Consider the following 13,372-nt stretch of genomic DNA (forward strand, 5'->3'; position numbering starts at 1 on the left):
TGTGGATCTGTCCTGATGAAGGGTCTCAACCCGAAACATTGACTGTTCATTTCCCCCCATAGATGCTGCCTGACCTGCTGAGTTCCTCCAATATTTTGTGTCTGTTGCTCCAGATTCCAGCATCTGCAGAATTTCCTGTGTCTCTGACATATGGAAACTGTTCCACATTTTCCATGGTTTCTTCATGAATCTTGATTGCTGGAGGATGGTTGGATATACATTTTCTTCAGCTTTTGCTGCTCAACCCATGTAAATAACTCAGGAAAAAGAAATATCTGTGCTTCTGTTATGGATTTTGGGCATGTTGCTCCTGTACAGCACTGGTGTAAAGGAGCAGCAAAGTAGTCTGCCCCAAAATACCTGCAATACTCAAGATTGTCTGAAATTCTTTCTATTAAGGGAATCTTACATGAGATATATTAAATGGTTAAGTAGGTTCATAAAAATATTGTTTTGTGTGGAAAAGCATTTCATTCCACTATTTCTAACCTCAGGAGTCTAGCTTTTAGCAAGCAGCTGGGCTGCACAGAGTAGAAAAGCTTGAAGTTTTATCAAAGGATTGTTTTGTGATCAAGTCTTAAATGTTGGTAGGTTACAATTGACCTCAATTAAGGAGATGGAAAGTGGCCAGAGTCCTGTTCCTTCAGACTATTCAACAATCATCTCTGAAAATGCATATGTTTGTATATTGAGTTGGGTGATAAGGGAAGGGCTGTTTGCCAACTTTTACTGGAGCCATCAGGAGTCTATACCATCAGGAAAGAGGAAAAAATAGTTACAATTTGATTAGTTCTGTGCTAATGGATTTCTTTAAAAAGAGTGTACAAATAACTGGTCTGAACAGTAATTGATGAGATGTAAATGGTCAAACATTAAGACATGTTGGTTCCAATCCAGATGTTTAATTGTAGACTGCAACTAGTTAGAGGTGATGCACTGAGATCCTTGAAATCTACCTCAGTTACCTTTGTCATTTTATACTCTCCAAAGTTTCACTTCTGGTTATTCTAGTTAACAGATTTAATGAAACCCCATGAATCTCAAAACAAAAACATGAGAAGCTGTAGGCTCAAAAGACTACAAGATCTTTTTTGAATTGCAATGGCTGCTGCTGAATAGATGCATGCTAAACTTCTGAATAAAAATATTCAAATCATGAGGGCCAACATCATCATGGAAAAGATTTTTTGACAGGACTAGCACCAACACAGGATCTTAGGGACAGAAGTGCCAATGAGTTCCACAAAATGTTTGATAACCTCCTGAGTTTTGTTATTTTAAAGATGCTAACTAATTTAAATGATATTGTTATTATAATTGTTCTTGGTGTGTCTAAATAATTCACCTTGACACTTAATTCCATTGTGATAAAATTTTAAAAATGTATTAGTGGAATATTTGTAGGTAGATCCTTGAATTATTTCTTCTATATTTAACCAATATGCTGATAACTGTGCTTATTGTTAGGACAGATATCAAATGTGTCCCAAATGCTGAGCTGTAATGAGTTTCTTGAAGTGTTTGAAATACATTACCTGCGAAATATAGATTTTATTACATTTACAAAATCACTGTGATTACCTCAGCAAATATTTTACACTTAGCTTGTCTACATGAGATTTTGGGATAGATTAGATATTGACATCAATCGTTCAGTATTATAATTTACTTTAGCCTCCAGGCAACAATATGCTGTTTACTAACAAGGCAGATTATTATAAACATGTTGTAGTTCTTTTTAGAATTAATCACGTTTACTATCTACCTGATTCCATTACATTTCAGCACTTACAGTATCAGATGGATGTTATCTGATCTTTTTCCTGATATTATGGAATGTTGGTTTATTTGCGGCCTCAACAGTTGCAGTCGTATTATTGAAATACAGCATAATTAACTATCTGTGAACTGTGGCAATTTGGATAAAACTGAAGAATAGATGAAAGTTAGTAAATGATAAAATGTGAAGAAGAATGAATTATGGATTAGATGCAGCATGATTGATTTCATAATATCAGGGTATAAAATCTCATGAAATCCTGGAATATTAGGAATAATGCTCTGTCTAATTGCAACAGAACAGGTATCAATATGGTCAATTCAACACTGAACTACGTTGTCAAAATTACATAGTGAAGGTATCAAAATCCTGCATTTTTGAGGGGTCTGGTAAATCAGGGTTTTTGCATTTGAGGTTGTGGAATATGCAGTTCAGTCAGTACACTGCAAATTACAGGTTTTATCCTGATGTAACAGGATCCTAACCATAAGTATTCCACCCCCTACTGCACCAACCACCCCAAAGCTGTGCTTGTATTCAGCTGACAGAACAATGAGGCCAAAACTAGTCCAGCAATTCTGGTTTACATTAAGCTCATGGAAAAGAGAGCCAGGTTTTGCAGATGACTGAGCAAATCAGGAAGTTATTGCAGTCATAGAATTTGAATATGCATAAATTGCCCAGAATATCAGCTTTGATTCTTGGCCATGGGTTGGATACATTGTATTTGCCCGTGTTGAATGCTTTCTTAGTATTATGCAACTTGATTGCAGTGATCATCTGTCCCTGCCCTTATCTGCCATAAAGAAATGCAACACAAGGTATTGGCTCCCAAATTCCAGCAGAACTGTGGTTAATCTGGGGATAGTTGGGTGGAGGGTGGGGGGGGCACAGAGTGGAATGGGCATCCTCTAAACAAGTAGACTGCCTAGGTTAATAAAGATTTTGGCAAGTTAGTTACCAGAATAGCTTCCTAACTCATAAATAAGCAAAAAGATGGATTTCAATGGCCCATATGTGAAAGAGGAGGAAAGGGATGAGCACTTTAGAAGAAGGGTTTGGAAGAGGTAATTTGGGTGAGAGGAGGCTGTTTTTAAGTATAAACACATACATAGTTTGGCTCTGTTGAATGGGCTGCTTCTGTGTTAACAATTGAATCGATAAAAATCTCAGCTGTGCAGCTAAATTTCAACAAGGTGCTTTTCAGCAGATTTACACAGAGAATTATTTCCTTTCCCATTTACCCTAGGATTCATTATAGATGTAATCATGCAATGGAGACAGAAATGATGCAGGAAGAAGAAATTGCAGGGATGTGCAGACTGAGGCAAGAGAGAAGACTTGCAAGTAGGAGGTATCTTTTCAAGTCAAGTTGAGTTTTTTGTCATGTGCTCAAGAATGGTGAGGTACAGGTACAATGAAAGACTTGCTTGCAGCAACATCACAGGCATGTAGGTACAGACAGCACACAGAATATAAATTATATATAAAATTATACAAGACAATGAGAAAAAAGACTGTGCAAAAGCAAGACCTTATTGCAAAAAATAAACAAAGAAACAGACGAAGACAAGTCCACCATAGTGTTCTGTCATTGAGGTAGGGTTAGGGCTGCACATATAAGTTCAAGAACCTGATGGTTGTAGGAAAGTAGCTGTTCCTGAACCTGGTGTTGTGAGACTTATGTCTTTTAAGGAAGCAGTGATTTATTTAGTAGTCATGGAAGAAACAATGCGTCCATTGCCTTCTAGCATTCTCTTGTATTGAAAACTACCACAATTATTATATCTAATGTTCTATAATAAGCTATTGTCATGCTGCTAGTGCTCAGCTGTGATGTTCCTGAATCAATCTGAGCTGAAAAGATGCAAGAGGGCCTCGTTACCAAAGAATAGTGATAACTGCTGATGAAAAATATTTGGTGGGGACAGATGTAATGCAAGTAAATGCACTCCAGCCATTCCAGTGGTGTCCTGGAAGATCAGCTTCTTTTATTAACATTGATCCAGTATTTTTCTACAACTGGCTGCTCCCATTCCACTCAACTAAATATCTGGGCGATTCCCTGTTTCAGCTTCAAAGCGTATGATCCACCTTGTCAATTGATGCAGTAGTAAGGGAAAGAGTCAAAATAGATATGACCTTGCAATTGCCCAGGAAAGGTGTTACCGTGCTAAGACAGCAATCTGTTCACTGTATATTAGGAGGTGGGGCTGACCTTACAGTAAGTACAGTCTGCAAGTATGGATTGGGCAGCTCTGGCTTTCAGTTCTGTGCTGTCAACTTGCCTCCTTTCTTTGCCTGTCTCACACAAAGAGTAGCCTGCAGTACACAATACTTCAATTCTGGAACTTCCGACCTGAAATTCCCTGAACTAGCCCATGGCGCCTACGTTTGATGTGAATGTTAAATACAGAGTGATTATTTCATTATTCCTTTTTGTTGCACCATTTATTTATTTTGTAATTTATAGTAATTTTTATGTCTTTGCATTGTACTGCTGCTGCAAAACAACAAATTTCACAACATATAAACTGGTGATAATTAACCTGATTCTGATTCTGATTAACTGTCAGTTATACAATTAAAAATAAAGAATTGTCATTATTTGCTATTTTGCTGACATTTCTGTTATTGGTTTGACTCAGCTAGGACCCTGTCCTTCTGGTTTCCAATGACAAACCATCACTGACCAATGGTACTGTAGTACCATGACATTGGTACATATTTGGCATTGATATCAAAGCCTCTAGATCCCAAGAGGACTCCACTACAAGTACAAGAACCTCTATCCTGTATGCTGTCAACTACACGCAATGGCATCTGAGACAAAAGTCACATGAATCGCACACAAGGATGGGAAAGCATCACAACATGCCAATCGTGCTGTCTCCCAATCTGACTAATCATTGTTCAGAGGATTGGTTCTAGTCTTTGCTCCAAGGGAGGACGTAGTTGATGATGTTTATTAGATACCCCAGGCCCCAAGACCTCTTTACAAAACCTTGACAGTTGTATCCTTCTTCACAAGCCATGATCTTCTGACTCCAGTCAGGGAGGACCACTGAATCAAGGCTGATGCCTAAAGGCAACTTTCCACCAGAGTCTGTAAACCATGCCATTCCCTCAATACTGTATTCCTAAGAGGTAAGTCTTTATTGAGCATAGAAGGAACTGTATGTTCTTTTACTTCTGGGCACTCTTTCAAACTCAACTATCAAAGAACAAATAGATGCATATCAGAACATGAGATTTTATATCACATGATTTATACAGTGCAAATTTATTTACAATAAATACTTCTTTGTAATACTGTATTTTAGTGCCTCACTGTGTGTTTCTAAAACTTTCCTTGAGCTGTGTTGAGATAATTACAAAAGGGCCAATGAAGCAGTGTTTTTGTGTCAGCATAAATCTGGGATTGAGTCTGAGTCCTACAAGCTTCCTTCAACAGTCTGCATTGTTACTGCACAGGATTGGCTAGAAAAGGTATATGAACAAGGAAGAAATGGTATTGTGAAGGCAGACTCTAGCAATGCCACATGCGTTGGGTCCTGGATTAGAATGCTCTCTGATCAGTGGCAGGGCTGACTTGATGATGGTATTTGGTTAGTTCAGATCTGGTACCTCATTTCTTTTGGATACTTGCAACCTTTCGTTCTCTCCAAATATTACTCGGAGACCTAAAGCTGAGTGAACAAACCATCATGTTAGATATTCTGAAAGTCAGGTGAAGCAGATGTAAGCATTCCTGGTGTTCTCCCTGCTCATGATTGCAATATGTTATGTTAAATCATGCAATTGGTACAAAGGAGGCCACTAGACAATTATACAAGTTATATCTTCCTTTAACTGTGATGTTCATCGTGACCTTTTATGAAGCTAAGCCCATAATATCTGACTCTGTAGGCTCAGATTACAGGACAGATGTCTGGTAATCTTCTGATCCCCATTTTTGCACAGGAATTTGATCATGGATCTTGCTCTTCTCACCACTTACGTGTATGAAAATCGATTGTTTATTTGTCCTGGAGTAGAATGTGATTATGATGATTTTGCATCACTGCAGAAATTTGACCAGGGGCACACCTGGATGTGAATTGTGTTTGCCAATGATACGTTATGCACATCAATGAATGTTATTCAAGATGATGCTGGGGAAATAAGTCCTTGTGGTTCTGAAGCATGCCAGCCATTCAGTTGTGTTTTAATAGTTCTGCTTGCTCTTCAACAGTGCATTTTAAAGGAGTGTCCTGGAGCAGGTCTCAGCCCAAGGTGGGTAACACAACTCAGGAGGTCTCCTTTAATTTACCTACCTACTTGCCCTCGTTTGAGTCCCCCTTGCATTGTGATACTGCCCTGCCCCAATTCCCCAGGATCGCAACTGTCCCTTGAACCACCAATTTTCTGCACCCTCCCTTCAAGTGATCTTACAATCCAACCCATCGACTGGCAATCTCAGGCTCACAACTCAGAGACTCCCACCTCCCTGCTTGCACATCTCCATCTGACTCATTGAATTCCACCTAACTTGACGGTTAACCTGCAGCTCATTGACTCTTTCCTCATTGGTTACTATACTACCTCTGATCATGATTACGTTCCTAACCATCACTGATTGCTGACAGTTGAGCCTCATCCAAAACCCCTTTCCAATCTTAAACCACCCTACACCCTCAAACACCAGGTTATAGATGTGACCACTTCCCTTTGTGTGTGCTCAACCAATACTGTGTGTACATCCAATCTTTTGGGGCTCCTGAATTTTAAAGGTCATGACCAAACAGTTATTAACATGCGAAATAGCAACTGATTAAGTTGTATCTGCAATCACCAATAAATTTCTAGGCCTGTGCATCTTGTCCTGATTGGAAGTATCTCCATCTGCCTGGGACGTTTTCTGTGGGAGTATTTTAAATTATATCCCCACAGCTGTATATATCCTCTGTAGTTCTTTATCCTTTTATAACTTGAAGCTTCTTCCTGCTGTCTTTTACTCATATCACAAACTACTTAACCATCTGTTATTTCCCTCATCAGCACCTTACAAGTCATTCCATACATAATGAATCTTCCATGTGATTCTTTTTTTTATTGCCTCCTCTTACTTCTACTTTGTTCATTGCCTTTTTAAAAATTAGTTGTATTTTATTTCTTTTCTCAGTTCTGAAGGAGGGATGCATCAGAAATATTAACTTGGGAATGATATCTCAATGGCAGTAAATCTGAATGAATGACAGTAAAATTAGTGAACCACAGAAGAGAAGCTTATAGTTTTGATGTATTTTGATAGATTCTGGCATATAATATGCTGTGAGCTTTACTCCTAGCTTCCAATTTCAGGTCTACAAATTCAGCAAGTTTGAAACTATTTTACATTTAGAGTACTATGGGGTTAATCTGACCAATGCATAAGTCTGAAAATGGTGCTGCAGGTAGTACAGCACCAGTTTCAAACTTTTGCATTGGTCAGCAACTTGGATTTGATTCTGACGTCTGGTGTTATCCGTGAAGAGTTTGCATGTTCTCCCTGTGAATGTGTGGGTTTCTCTCAGGAACTCTGGTTTCCTCCCACATCCCAGGATGCATGGGTTGGTAGATTAATTGGCCACTGTAAATTACCCATAGCATAGGTGGGTGTTTGGAGAATTGAGTGGAATTATTGTGAATTAATGTGAGAGAGAATAGATTGCAGGGGCATAGGGGGGTGAATAGGATTGGTGGAATTGTTCTGAGAACCAACATCGACACAATGGGCTCAATGGCTTCCTTCTATATCCTAAAGAAATATGAGGAAACAAAATATATTTTGCTTCATGATGGCTTGCAAGCCATTAACCTAACTAATGGGTCCACAGTTAAGACTGGTGTGAAGCAATGCTGTGTCACCGCTCTGAATGTTATAATGCGAGCACTTTACGAGCAGTGGCATTATTAGTACCACACTGATAAATTTTGTAGGCCGTATCTCCAATGGCGATGAGTCAGAGTACAGGAAGGAGATAGAGAGCTTAGTGGAATGGTGTCATGACAACAACCTTTCCCTCAATGTCAACAAAACAAAGGAGCTAGTCATTGACTTCAGGAAAGGGGGCGGTGTACATGCACATGTCTACATCAATGGTGCTGAGGTCGAGAGGGTCGAGAGCTTCAAGTTCCTAGGAGTGAACATCACCAACAGCCTGTCCTGGTCAAATCACGTAGATGCCACAGGCCAGGAAAGCTCACTAGCAACTCTACTTCCTCAGGAGGCTAAAGGAATTCAGTTTGTCCCCTTTGACTCTCACCAGCTTCTATCGATGCATGATAGAAAGCATCCTATCTGGATGTATCACAGCTTGGTGTGGCAACTGCTCTGCCCAGGACTGCAAGAAACTGCAGCGAGTTGTGGACACAGCCCAGCACATCATGGACACCAGCCTACTCTCCTTGGACTGTCTTCACCTCTCGCTGTCTTGGTGAAGCAGCCAGCATAATCAAAGACCCCACCCACCTGGGTCATTCTCTCCTCTTCCACCGGGTAGAAGATACAGGACCCTGAGGGCACGTACCACCAGACTTAAGGACAGCTTCTACCTCACTGTGATAAGACCATGAAGGGTTCCCTTATATGATAAGGTGGACTCTGACCTCATGATCTACCTTGTTGTGACCTTGCACCTTATTACACTGCACTTCCTCTGTAGCTATGATACGTTACTCTGTACTGTTATTGTTTTTACCTGTACTACATCAATGTACTCTGTACTACCTCAATGCATTCTGTACTAACTCAATGTAACCGCACTGTATAATGAATTGACCTGTATGATCGGTATGCAAGACAAGTTTTTCACCATACCTCGGTACAATTGACAATAATAAACCAATACCAATACCAATAATAAATTTTAAATAAATTTCAACATCATTACATGGATGTAATGAAAAAATAATACGTTAGTAATAGTTATTGTGAAAATTAGATTTTTATATTTCAGTTTATTTCCCATTGCAACTCCATGCAGTGATGAATATTTGCAAATCTATCTAAAAGAAACAAGTTGTATTTATACAGCACCCTTAACTTGATAAAACATTCCATGCTTTTGCATAGGAGTACAATCTAATAAAATTTGACACTAGGCCACATGAGAAAGTAATGGGTCAGATGGTCAAAGAGGAAAGTTCTGAAGAGTGGCTTAATGGAGGAAAGAGAGGTTGAAATGTGGAGAGATTTAACGAAAAGCTCCACAACTTAGAGCCTAGGCAGCTGAAGTTAGGAATTCTTAAGCAGCTGAAACTGAAGGAGATCAGATGCCCTGTTGGAGGAGCAGTTGGAAGAGATTTGAAAATGTGAATGAGACTGAGAACAAGAAAATATGAATGAAAATTTTACATATGAGGGGTTGTCTGTGTGGGTTAACATCCACAGAGAGACTGAATAAAGGTAGCAAAATCAGGGATAAGCATTCAGCAGCAGGAATGCTGAGGCAGCAGAGTTTTCAGAGGATTTTTCAGAGGAAGAAATATTCATTGATGTCACAGGTATGAGGCTGGAATAGGTAAAGGTAGGTCCAATTAAAGACAAAGGTGGGAGGATGTGCCTGGAAGCTGTGGAAGTGGGTGAGGTTCTCAATGAATACTTCTCTTCAGTATTCACCAAGGAGAGGGGTCTTGATGATGCTGAGGACAGTGTTGTTGAGGGTAATGTTCTAGAGTCTGTAGATATTAAGAGAGAGGATGTGTTGGAGTTGTTAGAAAATATTAGGACAGATAAGTCCCCCGGGCCTGACACAATATTCCTCAGGCTGCTTCGTGAGGCAAGGGAGGAGATTGCTGAACCGTTGGTTAGGATCTTTGAGTCCTCGTTGTCCACGGAGATGGTACCGGAGGATTGGAGGGTGGCGAATGTTGTCCCCTTATTCAAGAAAGGTAGTAGGGATAGTCCAGGGAATTACAGGCTGGTGAGCCTTATGTCTGTGGTGGGTAAACTGTTAGAAAAGATTCTAAGAGGTAGGATCTATGAGCATTTAGAGAATCATGGACTGATTAGGGACAGCCAGCATGGCTTTGTGAAGGGAAGATCTTGCCTCACAAGCCTGATAGGGTTCTTTGAGGAGGTGATCAGGAAGATTGATGAGGGTAGTGCAGTGGATGTGGTCGACATGGATTTTAGTAAGGCGTTTGACAAGGTTCCGCATGATAGGCTTCTTCAGAAGATCAGAGGCCAAGGGATCCAGGGAGGCGTGCTGTGTGGATTCAGAATTGGCTTGCCTGTAGAAAACAGAGGGTTGTGGTGAAGGGACTGCATTTGGATTGGAGGGCTGTGACTAGTGGTGTCCCACAGGGATCAGTTCTGGGACCTCTACTTTTCGTGATATTTATTAACGACTTAGGTGAGGGGGTGGAAGGCTGGGTTAGCAAGTCTGCAGATGACACAAAGGTTGGTGGTGTTGTGGGCTGTCAAAGCTTGCAGACGGATATTGATAGGATGCAGAGCTGGACTGACAAGTGGCAGATGGAGTTCAATCCAGAGAAGTGTGAGGTGGTATACTTTGGAAGGACAAACTCCAAGGCGGAATACAAGGTAAATGGCAGGATTCTGGACAGTGTGAAGGAGCAGAGGGATCTGGGGGTTCATATCCACAGATCACTGAAAGTCGCCTCACAGGTAGATAGGGTAGTTAAGAAAGGTTATGGGATGGTGCAGCTTTACAAAACTCTGGTTAGACCACACTTAGAGTACTGTGTCCAGTTCTGGTCGCCTCATTATAGGAAGGATGTGGAGGCACTGGAAAGGGTACAGAGGAGATTTACCAGGATGCTGCCTGGATTAGAGGGTATGGATTATGAGGAGAGACTAAAGGAGCTAGGGCTGTTCTCATTGGAGAGAAGGAGGATGAGGGGAGACACGATAGAGGTATACAAGATATTGAGAGGAATAGATAGAATGGACAGCCAGCGCCTCTTTCCCAGGGCACCAATGGTCAAAACAAGAGGACATGGCTTTAACGTGATGGGTGGGAAGTTCAAGGGAGATGTCAGAGGGAGGTTTTTCACCCAGAGAGTGTTTGGTGCATGGAATGTGCTGCCTGGGGTGGTGGTGGAGGCTGATACATTGGACAAGTTCAAGAGATTGTTAGAGAAGCATATGGAGGAATTTAAGATAGAGGGATATGTGGGAGGAAGGGGTTAGATAGTCTTAGGTGTGGTTTGAAGGGCAGCACAACATGGTGGGCCGAAGGGCCTGTATTGTGCTGTATTGTTCTATGGTTCTATGGTTCTATGGAATCTAACCTTGGGGCTTAGACTGTGAATGGTGTGGTTCAGGCTTAGACAGTTGCCAGAGGGAGGGATGGAGTTTGGGATGGTGGAGTCTGAAAGTGATGGCTTCAGTCTTCCTTAAATCTCATTAGATGACATTTCCTCACTTCTAGGTTATTGGATAAGCAGTGTGATGGAAACGAAAAATGCTGTAAATACTCATCAGATCAGAATGAAGGGTCTCCATCCTGAAACATTAACTCTGTTTCTCTTCCCACAGGTGCGGCCTGACCTGCTGAGGATTTCCAGCAATTTCTGTTTTTGCTTCAGATTTCCATCATTTGCAGTTGTTTTGATTTTAAAGCAGTGTGACAGCATGGGTTTAGCAGAATAATAGAGGAAGATCTGTAAAATATGGATGGGTAATCAGTGATAACTTTTTCCCTTTTCTTTGCTATTGGTTGAGAGGTGGAGAAGTTTGGGAGATGAAGTGGGTAAAATCATTCCTTCAGGTGGCACTAAATTTTTATAAACCATTGTTCTACACTTTTGGTATTGGTTGTCAAGAAAGACATCACACAATGACTTAGCCCTCCTGCCTGTTGGGAGCCAAGAACCTGCTTGTGAATTTCCACCCATTAATTTGAATTGTGTAGTTTCCTGCCACATGCTTAGGAGTTTACCTGATGCACTCCCAGAAATGCTGACGCCTGCAAGTATTGAGGGAGCACAAAATGGGCTCTGCAATAATCAGTGAATTAAATTAACTTCCAATCAGTATGGTCCCTGTTTTGGGGAAGTGCAGTATCCTCTTGGGTGAATGCAGCTACAATTGATGCCTTGTGCACATTAATTAGTGCACAAAATATATTTGTTGCATTCAATGAATCGGCCACTGGTCAACACATCTCTCTCTTGCTTTCACCTGAAAAAACCTTCATCATGCTCAAGAGAAAATTCCATCTCCACAGCCAGCTGAAAGTCAAGGTTCAGCAAAGAACATCTTGGCTTAAAAGCCAGATGGTGTGCAGAAATTGCACAGCAATTAACTGATAACTACAATATGTGTGGACTCTTCGGTACTGCCAAGACACAGACATCCAAGGACCCAACCTCCTGACAGCAAAGAAAAGAGGAGAGTTTACCAAGAAATGTAGGGCAGTCAGTACCCTCTGAAGGAACACTTCAAAAAAAAATTCCTCAAACAAGACTCTGACCTTCATGTAGATGTCTTTGACTCTATTCCAGTTGGATAAAAGGTTGTAAAGGCCATATGCTAATTGATAAACAGTAATGCCTCTGGAACAGATGGTGTCCCTGCTGAAGTTCCAAAATTTGGCAGAGAGGACGTTCTGACAGCCACATCTCCCCCACCTGTTGATCATCTTCATGGTCATGATCATCTTCAAGAATGGATGTGAACCAAATTGCAGTAACTACAGTGGATATTCCTGGGATCTGCTTTAGGGAAAGTTGTCATAAGGGTCGACCTCAACTGCTTCCTCCCAAAGAGTGAAGAGGTGATCTCCAAGTCATAGTGTCAATTCTATCCGTCAAGAGGCACAATAGACATGACCTTGGCTGTGTAAAAATTTCAAGAGAAATACAGAGAGCAGCATCAACTACTATACACGGTCTTTCTCAACCTTACAAAAGCATCCAACTCTGTCAACTGAAAAGGATTGTAGAGAACACTTCACAAATACATGTATTTGCATAAATTTGTCTCCATTCCATAGGGGAGATAGTAAGAAACGCTTTTCCCTTGGCAAATGAAAAACACAATGATGCTGGAGGAACTCAGCAGGCCAGGCAGCGTCCATGGAGAAAAGCAGGCGGTCAACGTTTCGGGTCAAGACTCTTCATCGTTACTCTCTCCAGTTCTCCCTCTGTGCCCTCTGCTCTACCCTCTCTGCTATGCGCCTACACCTTCTGGCCCTCTCCCTTTCTTTTATGAGCCCTGAAGAAGGTCCTGACCCAAAATGTTGACTGCCTGCTTTTCTCCATGGATGCTGCCTGACCTGCTGAGTTCCTCCAGCATCGTTGTGTTTTTCATCTAGATTCCAGCATCTGTAGTCCTTTGTTTCTCTCTTCCCCACGACAGAGTTGCCTAAGACCAGAAGGAATAGGTTTACGGTGACAAACAGAAGTTTAGAGGGGATCTGAAGAAGAATTTTTTTCACCCGGGGCTGGTTTCAATCTGGAACACACTGCCTGAGAAAGTGGTGGAGTGGGGGCTCTAAGAACATTTAAAAAGCATCTGATGAGCACTTGAATTGCCACCTTAAAAACTACAATGGGACTCTTCTCTGAGCATTTAGTGGCTCCAAACATGTAATTATAATT

Source organism: Pristis pectinata, chromosome 5, assembly GCF_009764475.1.
Source record: "Pristis pectinata isolate sPriPec2 chromosome 5, sPriPec2.1.pri, whole genome shotgun sequence".
In the NCBI taxonomy this organism is placed as follows: domain Eukaryota; kingdom Metazoa; phylum Chordata; class Chondrichthyes; order Rhinopristiformes; family Pristidae; genus Pristis; species Pristis pectinata.